Raw genomic sequence first — 11747 nt, forward strand, 5'->3', positions numbered from 1 at the left:
AACCTAAAAGCAGTGAAGAAGAATCTAGGAATAGGCAAGAATCAGATGTGTGCGTCAAGTGGCTGTGGAGTTGTATAGAAATTTATGCAGTACCAGTCGCACCCACGACGATAATGGAAGAGAGAAAAGTCCAGTGGAATTTGAGATCCCACAAGTAACGCCGGAAGAAGTAAAGTCTTGGGAACTATGGAAAGAGGTAAGGCAGCTGGGGAGGATAAGGTAGCAGCAAATTTGTTGAAGGTTTGTGGGCAGATTGTTCTAGAAAAATGGGCCACACTTTGTACTCAATGCCTCATGACCTCGAGCGCACCGGAATCATGGAAGAATGCCAACATAACCCTAATCCATAAGAAAGTGAACGCCAAAGACTTGAAAATTTATAGACCAATCAGCTTGCTGCACATCGCCTACAAAGTATTAATTAAGGTAATCTCAAATAGAATCAGGAACAACTTAGACTCTTGTCAACCAAAGGAACAGGCATGATTTCGTAAAGAGGAATGCGCGGAATATAAGCAACCATTATATATAACATTCGTTGATTACGAGAAAGCGTTTGATTCAGTCGAAACCTTAGCAGTCATGGAGGCATTACGGAATCAGGGTGTATACGAGCCGTATGTAAAACTATTGAAAGATATCTAACGTGGCTCCACAGTCACGGTAGTCCTCCATTGCGAAAGCAACAAAATACCAATAAAGAAACGCGTCAGGCAGGGAGACACTATCTATCCATTGCTATTCACAGCTTATTTACATGAGGCATTCACAAACCTGGATTTGGAAGAATTGGCGATAAGACTTAATGGAGACTACCTTAAAAACTTGCGATTTCCTGATGATATTGCCTTGCTTAGTAACTCAGGGGACCAATTGCAACGCATGCTCACTACCCTGGAGAGGCAAAACGGAAGGGTGGGTCGAAAAGTCAATCTGCAGAAAACTAAAGTAATACCTAACAGTCTCGGAAGAGAGCAACAGTTTACGATAGGTAGCGAGGCACTTGAAGTGGTAAGGGAATACATATACTTAGAGCAGGTAGTGACCGCGGATTTGGATCATGCGATTGACATAATCAGAAGAATACGAATGGGCTGGGGTGTGTTTGGCAGGCAATCTCAGATCATGAACAGCGAGTTGCCATTATCCCTCAAGAGAAGAGTGCATAACAGCTGTGTCTTACTAGTACCCGCCTACGGGGCAGAAACTTGGAGTTTTACGAAAAGGGCTCTACTTAACTGAGGACGACGCAACGAGCTATGGAAAGGAGAATGATGGTTGTAACGTTAAGGGATAAGAAAAGAGCAAGCTGGGTGAGGGAACAAACGCGAGTTAAGGATATGTTAGTGGAAATGAAGAAAAAGAAATGGGCGTGGACATAACATGTTATGAGAAGGGAAGATAAGCGATGGTCATTAGGGGTTGCGGACTGGATTCCATGGGAAGGGAAGCGTAGCAGGGGGAGGCAGAAAGTTAGGTGGGCGAATGAGATTAAGAAGTTTGTAGGGGCAACATGGCCACGATTAGAACATGACCGAGGTAGTTGGAGAAGTATGGGAGAGGCCTTTGCCCTGCAGTGGGCGTACCCAGGTTGATGATGATGATGACGTACCACTGCTCTCCTCAATTTGCTGAGCGCTTGTTGCCGTTGCCTTAAGTGGGTATGAGCCATGGGGTGCACTTTTTGCTTGCTTATGGACATACGAGCTATTCATTGTCTTAAATGACGGACAAACTTCTCGTTTGGTGGTAGTAGAAATGCTTGCGCATTTAATGAGCATAAGAAGGTATTGATGGTGTCACGTGTGATAACAAAGCTTGATATTTATGGCACTGTGATGCTCCTGAAACATTTGAATGGCATCGATACGGTTTCGCACTACGAAGGAACTAAATAAAGACATCCTAAGAGCACTACAAGAGGCGTTTGAGGTGTACGACCAGAGTAAAAAGTGATAGTGAACGACTTGAAGGAGCGAATGCCACAAAAATTACAAGGCGTCCTTCCCAAGTCCGTCCGGCGGAACGTAAATTCTGCGCTGTTGGATAAGTCTCGTTTTTATTGAATTTGAATGTATCACTTCATCGCAAAGAAGTACATCTGCTTATCGGCGAGCGCTAATGTGTCGACAGCTGCTTCATCGTATCGCTCATGTGGAAATTCAAGTGGGGTCGCACTTCAGGTGCCTTGTAGCGCAAACCGGACATAAAAGTAGAAAAAGGAGAACGACAAGGCACTCTCTGCTCAAACAAGCACATGAACACATACTAACTGCTGAACCATGCTGACAAGCGTACACATTACTTTCGCGTACCACGACTACTTATTTCGTCGCTTTATGGGAAACAACGAACACGCGTGGCCACAACGTCAGGTATACCACTGATGGCGAGCACAAATGCCTAGCCGAGTCCTCCTCGTCCATTGAAAGGTGGCACGAATCTACTGGTGGAGGTGAAGTTGATAGGAGAAGCTACAATAAAGTCGACTGAACCGATCTCACGAATTCTGTCAACTGTAATGCCCTCAGCCCTTATGCAATATAGCGACACCACGGACTACCTCCCTCGAAGCGCCATATATCTTTGGCGTGTTTGCAGCGGGGCTCTCGGGATTGACTGTGAAAACTGTGCGCCATCTAGTGTCGCAGCTGCGAAGGTTGCGAGTAGCTTAAGAAATTAATGGTGGGCCGAGGTATGTGATGACGAACGCTCCATGTCCAATTTTGCCTGGCTCCTCTATCGCACTTAGGGGCGCAATCGAGAAGTCCGGGCGTGACCTCTCAGAGGAGATGCCTGGCGTGCCTGTGCATGTGGACACCTGGGAATTGCTCACTCTCTGGCCGCACAGCAAGAGGAACATATTCAGTGCCCCAAGCTAGCGAGAGGGTATTTCAAGAGTGGCACATACCCAGTGAATTCCTGGCACTGCTCGCTTGAGCGTTGCCGGGAAGGTCATCCATTGAAATGAAAAGTGGTAAATTACGAGAGCACTCAATCTGTCCCGTGCTAAAGGGTAGGGCTGCTGTCCTTAAAGAGTGAGCGTTGAGTGGGTTCACTTCTGCCCACCTCGGAAAATTTACAGGTGCTCTAATGGTACAATCGTTTGGTCGAATTTGCCCACTGGGAGCACCGCTGGTGGAAAAGCAAAGAGGCTCCTCTATCGCTCTGCCTAGGTACTACGGAGGTTTTTTGCGTGTGTTGATTGCGTTTGCCCCCTAGGCATGCCGGCATTGCGCATTGCACTTGAGTTTGTTTACGCTCCGCTGATGGCTGCCCGTGCGATGAGGCAGTGGGCAAGGACACCCCATTTAGTGATCGCTGTGTCTGAAGGGGCGAAGTTCTGGCTGGTGCTACCTGTATAAGTAGTGTGTCGGTATTGTCGTCGCGACGATAGATGGCATTTTGTAATAGCACTGCTCTAGGAGGGCACATGTAACCGTCAAATGGAGGCCTCAGGAGAGCACCTGAGGTTCTAATAAAGCAGGCGGCACAGGATCATCAAGGCAGCCATGGGGTAGCCGAGTGATCAAAGCTGGAAGCAGGGTGGGCCGTGGCTTGGGGCCGTAGGGGCCGAAGCGCGCCAGGGGTGTATAAGTTCGGCTGTCCGCTATCACGAACAACAAATTTTTTATGCGAGCAAGCCGTGGCATGCGCATGCCTCTGTGAGCCCCAACCCATGGATTAGTCCGGGTTCTGGCTTTGGTGTTTCCTTTGCCGCCAACAATGCGAAATAATGACACGTTTTTTCAAATTATAAAAAAAACACGAAGTAGCAAATATAGTTGCGTCCAGCCGCCAACTTGCGGCGCTAACTTCAGCACTACCGCGACCCGTGACTTCTGCCGGCATGCCTAGGGACAAACGCATACAACATGCGCTAAGAAACTCCTCCGCAGCGCTTAGGCAGAGTCATATATTGAAGGAGCAAAAGTACCCACATTTGCTCTCTCGCACCCGCTCTTACTCGCGCATGCGCGCAAACGTCCGTCGTCTGCGGAAGTGTCATGCGCCGCTGTACCTACTAGCAATATTATATATACCACCACGGCCGCGTCTTTACAATTGCTAGCAAGAAGTAACGAGATGTTCATATAAGGGTTCGCCAGCCTTTTGTGCGCAGGCGCGAGTAAGAGCAGGTGCGAGAGAGAAAATCTGAAGGCTTTCGCTCCTGGAATTTATGACTGTGCCTAGGCACTACGGAGGATGTTACTTAGTGCGTGTTGTATGCATTAGTCCGCTAGACATGCCGGCATTGCGGAGTGCGGTGTAGTTTGTTTACGGTACACCGCTGGCTGCGCATGCGGTGAGCCAGTGGGCACGGACGCCCCATTTGGTGATCGCTGCGTCTGAAGGGGCAAGGTTCTGACTGTTGTTGTATAAGTCGCGGGTCACTTTTTTCGTCGCTACGATAGATTGCATTTTTACAGCCGCTACTCCAGGAGGGCACTATAGCAGGTGTCGCTGGATCTCGGGGCCACCCAAGGGGTAGCGGGGGGATGAAACATGGAAGCAGGGCGGCCCGTGGGTTGGGGCTGTGGAGGCCGAAGCGTGCCAGGGGGTGTCCACATAAAAAAATTGGCTGTCCGCGTTAGCGAACAGGCGATCTTATACACCCTGGCACGCACAGGCCTCGGCGAGGCCCAGCCCACCGACCAGTCCGGGTTCTTGCTTTGGTGCCCGCGTCGTTGCGTTGATTTCCTGGAGGCGCCGCCAATAATGCGAAATAATGACACATTGTTACAATTAGTAAAAACGCAATTTCATAAATATAGTTATGTTCACCCGCCAACTTGTGACGCTAGGTTCATCACTACCACGCCGCGCAGCTTCTGCAACATCAGTCAGAATTTTGCCTCTGTAAGTGCGTCGGACAGACTTTCTCGCGCCTGTGGTGCTGGTGGTGGGTCAGTCATCGTCACCGGCGGCCTTTCAGCCACTTCCGTTGAACCGCAATTGCTAAGGCGCTCTGCTTTCTACACCTTCAATATATGCAGCCTGGGCTCTACTACGGTCGCTGTTGCTGCCACGGAAACATCAGTGATGTTATTTACAAGCTACATCGTCGTAATGTGCGATAAAGCTATGATCGAGCACGACTGACTTAGCACGAGCCCCGCAGGTGCGATATTGTCTGTCCGAAACAGCGGTCGCCAAATCAGGTGCCCAGTGCCCACTAATTCACCTATTTTACCGCTCCGGCAGCCATCCGATCATCCGGGCGTAAACAACTAGACCTCACTCCGCAATGACGGCAGGCCTAGGGACAAACGCCTACAACAGGCGCTAAGAAACCCCCTCCATAGTGCCTAGGCAGAGTAATATATTCAAGGAGCAAAAGCCCCCAAATTTTCTCTCTCACGCCCACTTGTACTCGCGCCAGCACATAAACCGATGGCAAGCCCCAAAATAAACGTCTCGTCAAGAACCATAGCGAGGTGTGCCAGTTCTCGAAGCACCCACGTAACGCCGCCCGCAGTAAATAAGTGGGCTGTACACTACTCCTCTTGAGCAATCGACGAAACCCTTTCTGTGCGCAATGTTCCAAAATTTTGATTGTCTGCTGACGGTACTGGTTTTGGCGCATAACTGAGCGAACTTGTGGGGCGCGGAAAAACGACAGAAACTCCCGCTCTTTGGTCTATTTCCTTTAGTTTATGCGAGATTGCGTGAATGCACAGGAAGACCGCTAGGTTCCTGCGAACAGTATCAGGTTGGCTGTGAGTGGCATCACAAGACTGCAACTTCTTACGCAGCGTCTCCGAAATGAAAACAATAAAGCAACTGGGATAGCCAACAGCCTTCCAATGACCTATCTGCGAGCTGTGCTCTTGTGCTGAGTGGTAACAGGATTTCAGCAAGGTGTTCTTCAAGCATTCCTGAATGATGCCGCGTTTGACCAATTTACTATGGGCTGATGAAAAAGGCAGCAGGGTTTTTTAGCATGGGACTCATATTGCCAACAGACATGCTCGCCTAAAAAGGACAATCTCAAATCGGGAAACTTTCTGGCTCTATTCTCAGGACGTTCGGGCGTGAGAATGAGCGGTTCCAGGCATTCCCTAAACAGCGCCAGTGTCTTCTGGAGGGTTGAATCAAAGCCGGCATCATTACAAACGAACAGATAAGGTAATCATCGACAAACGGAACATATTTTGTTACATGTATAGCAGATAAAAGAGCGTTAATCTTACTATCTAAATGCGCCAGGAACAGATCACTCAGAACAGAGGCAATGCCTGAACCGATACACGCACTGTTTTTCGTGCATATAAACTTTTACATTCCGTTAAGTGAAAGTAGAGATAAGGCAAATTATTAGAACATTCAAAAAACCGTCAACTGTGACGTCACACACATTCTGGAACGCCAAAACTCCAAATTCACAAAATGGCATCTTCAAGGATGCCCGTAAGCACGTGATGTGAAATAGAATAGTATAAATCTTTAATACCAACAGAGAAACCCTTATACTGATCATTAATGTTGTCCTTAGGACGCTGAATAATTTGAGATGAATTATTAACTACGAATGGGTCATTAATTTGTAGCATATTTAGGTAAAACTGGAGCCACGGAGAACGGGGTGCAACTTCGCCTCTGAGTGTATCTAAAAGACGAAGGCCTTTTCCCCAACTCGACTTCAGGCACACATGTCAACCCAAGACGTCTTATTGCAGTTGGAGGTTGAGGTGATCGATTCCCGCGGAAACCGAACTGTAGGGTTATACTGGCGCTCAATCTTAAGATAGGGTTTGACAGCGTAAAACACTCCAAAATTTTCAAAAATTCTGCAAGGCTAAAGTGTACCTGTAATTAAAAAAAATTTCTTGAAACATACGTCAGTCCACATAGAGATTTATCAAACAAGGTTCGAAGCGATACTCGTGGGCATAAGGGGTACGATTCATGCAGCGGTCCTTTCTCCGCTGCTCTTGAGCGTCACCCTCATGCAGCTGCTGGAACATTTTAGTGCAGTATAGGAACTTCGTCACACCCTTTACGAGGACGAAATAACCACGTGCACAACGAAGGGCAGGTTAGAACAGATGAAGGGAGCCGTACAAGTTACCGCCACCATAGTTGAAAGTTATTCAGCAGAATGATGTCTGTGCTGTTCTTTGTATAAATCGGAGCTCCTCTTCTTTCGAAGGAAGAGGGATACTGCACCGCTGGGAATCTGTGTCCATGACACAGCTGTTCCTGAGGTGGGGACGCTACAATCTTTGGGTTTGCTTATTAACAACAAGGATTTTTTTATTATTGCCATAATAAATCACTCAGGATGGGAGGCCTTGAGGCATTCCTGTCCAACTGGGATTTCGAAGAACAACAGGCCCTCGTCGAAAGAGCACGGGCAGTGGTTATTTTCCAATGGTGTCCCAGACTAGCAACCTGACCTCACACAATCCTATTTTGTTGAGACGACAGTGGTTTATACCGGTTGTTATTGTAACGTCGGGCTTTTACGTGCCAAAACCTCTATCTGATTACGAGGCATGCCGTATCGAGGGACTCTGGAAATTTCGATCACCTGGGGTTCTTTACGGTGCACCTAAATCTAAGTATACGGGTGTTTTCGCACTTTGTCCCCATGGAAATACAGCCGCCGTCGCCGGGACGGGTTCCACCATAAACTTCCTGTAACAGATGTGACGTCGACTCAAACGCGTAAAATAAGCTCTATTTTGACAGGGTCGGCACCACCAACGAAGATCAGTGAAGCGAAGTACTGAATCATGACAAAGTGCTAAAGTGAGCACGTTCATAGTCTCAGAGCACCGGAGGCTCCAACAAGGTGCAGCCTGGTGCAGCCGATGTACGCCTTTTACTATGGTGACGACGCAGTTTCCATGCTTGGTTTGTCTTTCACGTCCGATTTGTTTGTGGTTGCCGCGTTAACGCTAACAGGACGCCACGCGCCAAGCAGACCTGTAACATGGGCACCGATCCCCAAATAGTGCACGTTTCGCTGAACCGGACCATGAGTCCACGAAGCGATTTACTGACCGCGTGATACGCTTTATGAAACATCGTTCCAGCGCACAATTGAACAAGGACGAGAAGAGAAAGACAACACGAACGCCGGTGCGCTGGAACGATGTTTCATAATGCTAATTATAACCAAATAGCCCAGCTGTCCATACTTACCGATATACTTTCTAGTACATTGGGCCCTTTCTCCCCTCCTCCTTTATGTGCAACCGGCGTTCGTGTTGTCTTTCTCTTCTCGTCCTTGTTCAATTGTGCGCTGGAACGATGTTTCATAATGCTAATCATAACCAACTAGCCCAGCTCTCCATACTTAGTGTTACGCTTTGTTTGTACGATTTGGGAGCGCCTCTGGTTTCTGGCATATTTTGGCAGTGTCAGGCGCGTGCAATTAACAGCTTTTACGAAAACCCGTTTCTATTTGTGTTGTACCAATTCCAATTAAAAACGGAAGAACCATAATTTTTGTCGCTATGTTTTTATCATCCTAATTCGCGAGGTCTTCCCAAAACAATTCTGATATGATTACTCACCCATCATCATTCTCCTTTCTGAAAGAAAATAAATAGAATGAACGTGATGGCAAGAATCTGGTAGCTTGTACTATATGAAAGCAGTGAGTGATCAGTAAGGTTCAGTGAAAAATAGCCCATTCCTAAACGGACTAGCAAGCAGCTGGAGCACATTTTAATCTTGCAAAACATCCACTATCCTGCAGTGGCTTGGGCAATATCGAGCTCGGACATGCAAAGGTGAGCTAATGTTTTTTTCATAGCGCGGACCATTCAGTTTAGGCACGTTAACGTAGCGGCACATTTTAAACACTTAAGGCTAAATTCACGCAGCGTTGTCTGGAATCATCTTCTCGCTCTTCAAAGAGGAAGCAATTTGTTGCTAAAGTCCCGCGCACATTATAAAACTTTTGTTTTCATTCCATGTTAAGACACTATCTTCCTTCAATTATTGTGAACAACTTGTCAAAGTGGAACTATATTCAAAAGTGACATTTGGTGCAGTATATTTTTTTCATATGAGACATTCTACAGTATGAAATAAGGAACTTGCAAATGCAGACTTTTTTCCTGAAGTTCTTCAGTAATTGGGAGCTAGACGTGTAGTGATAGCATTAGCTGCATGTTACTCCAGACTAAAATCATTTAGTGTGGATAAACAAGTGATCAATGCTGACTGGTCACACCATTAGTTTGGCTGCTACTCATTGATGAAGTGAGTGTATCCTAATAGTGATGGTCGTGATAGTGATGAAGAAAAGACCATTCAAATATACAGATCTGTCATTGCATCGAAAGATCTATACATACAGAATGATGAGGCCATATGAGGCAGAAATGGCGACTACTGTTTAGGGCTGTCTGGACTGCATTCTAAATATTGATTTTACAGTTTTTCATTGTAGTATAGAGGAACCACATGCCTACCGCCTTTTCAGGTGTCTTTACATAGCTTGTGATATATTACATCGTTGTTAACATTTTCGAAGGGACCCCTAAGCGTAAGCACAAATGTTATGCGAAAACAAAACGTACTTAATCACCCCACAACAGTTATTTAACTTGGCAAAGATTTCAATGCTCTTGTTCATTTCCCAAAGCTGGAATCATGATACGTCAGACAATGTACGTACACGTGCAACGCTACAGGATAAGTGAAAATGCACGGCACCATACTGACAGTTAAATTATTCTTAGAAATGCTCTAAATCAGATGAGTTTTGAGTTAATGTGTTATCGTGTTGCAAATGTGTTTGTTCAACCTCTAGTGTCAGTACGTAAGAATCATTGTGGTAAGGCGATGTATGTACACGAGACGCACGCAAAAAAGGCAGAATGCCCCACGTTCTGGCTATGTTTATGATTGCAGGGCGCAATAGAAGTCTCATGTAATGGCGCGGACATCTATGCTGTCGGATGCTCATGAGACACAAAATAATACAACGCTTGATGTACGGGCAGACGTCAAATTGACAACATATTAGAAGCGTTACGCGTGCCATTGTATTAACGAGCAATGCATTTAGCCAAGCCTTCAGCCTCTTATGATTGCAGTTAGATAGTCTAGAACTGACAAATTCATTTTTGTTGTCAATCAGCTTGTCAAAAAATGAATTAGGAATTTTCTTTTTTGGTCAATATAGTATTTTTGCCTATTGTGAATGTAGTGTTCCCTTCTTGAAGAGTTCAGTTCAATTATTATTATAGTGCTACCTGCCATGGGCAATTTTTAAAATTTTGTGTGACAACATTTCCATAGGCTAATTCAAGGATTTTTGATTTACTATCAATAAAGTCGGCTAATTGTAATCACTGAACACTTAGAGGGTACGTGGATCACGTTAGGTGGGGCTCTATGACGTAAACTATTACAATGTGTTTTTATTCGAGTCTGCTGACGTCAAATTTGCGTAAGCACCAATGCAATCATCGGGCGGTCACCCGTATGGTTGTCTGAACAGACCAATCAAATCTCCTCGTTGAGCGGAGGTCACTTTTGTTTACTTGAAAATTGAATAACTTTGCCTAAACTGAGCGGCTTGTCTTATCTAATTGGCTGACAAGAAGCGAGCAGCAGGCTGAAATGGAGAGGGGATCGATGTGGCCAAGCCGCTGCACTGTTCGTTAACCGGATGAAGCGGGCGGGGCCGGCGTCTGCAATTGGTCCAGTTTCCCTTACTTAGCTTGTGGTGGCTGGTCGAAGATTGCGGTGGCATGCAACTAAACTTTAAGAATAGCGCTAAACCGGACCCTCAGCAAAGAAGAGTTGGCAGAACGAGGTCGTAAACCTGCCGAAAGTGCTCGAAAACGTTACTCGGCTACGCAAAACGCTTTCTTATAAGCAAATAAGCGCATGCAATCCGCCATGTACCAGTAGCCAGTGCCTGAGCGATTGGTGGCAGCCATCTTTCATTCATTTCGCAACGGGGCCGCTTGCGGTTATTCCGAAGAAAAGTCAGTTTTGTTCGGCATATTAATGCATCTTTAACGTGTACACGTCACTTTGACGCGGTGAGTTATTGCGGTCTTGTGACGTCGCGTGACAGGAAGGTGCAGTGGGTGCAGCACGAAATATTTTGACCAATAGCCGAGCGCTAATGGCCAAAAGTCGTCGAATTTGAAATGAGTATTTTTCGTTTCTTCGGTCAAATTATGCGTAATCGGTGTGTACACGTCATATCAGATGGGGAGCTATTGCGGTTTTCGTGAAGTCGCGTGACAGACAGGTGATGTGGGGGTGGCCCAAAATATTTTATCCAATCGCGGAAGGCTTATTTCAGAATTGGAATACAGAAGTTTTGAATACATTTGCGTTATAGCGCCCGTGGAAAGTGCAGGAACACTATGGAGCGCATGTTTCCACAAAGCAAAATAAATTTTGCTGAATCCTCATGTTTTGTCTTTTATCATCCGTGTACATTAAGATGATAGGTGGGAGACGCTGGGTAGAAAGTGGTGGAACCATATTAAGTGCATGGTTCCATCAAGTAAAATGAAAATTGGAAAACCCTCATGTTTGGCCGTTTAGATGAAGAGCGCAGAATGTCTTTCCATTACCATTCCAGCAAAATATGGCAGCAGATTTGTATTTCGATAAAATGGGGAGATAGCGTGGATTTGCACATATGCCTCCAACCGTATAGGGTAAATACAATGTTCGTATAAATTTACTCGTACAATGGATGCAGGTCTTTACAAACGCATTTTCTGAACCATGGCAGAAGTTTGCCTCATGTCTTCAAA

The sequence above is a fragment of the Dermacentor variabilis genome, chromosome 7, assembly GCF_050947875.1.
Source record: "Dermacentor variabilis isolate Ectoservices chromosome 7, ASM5094787v1, whole genome shotgun sequence".
NCBI classification, from domain to species: domain Eukaryota; kingdom Metazoa; phylum Arthropoda; class Arachnida; order Ixodida; family Ixodidae; genus Dermacentor; species Dermacentor variabilis.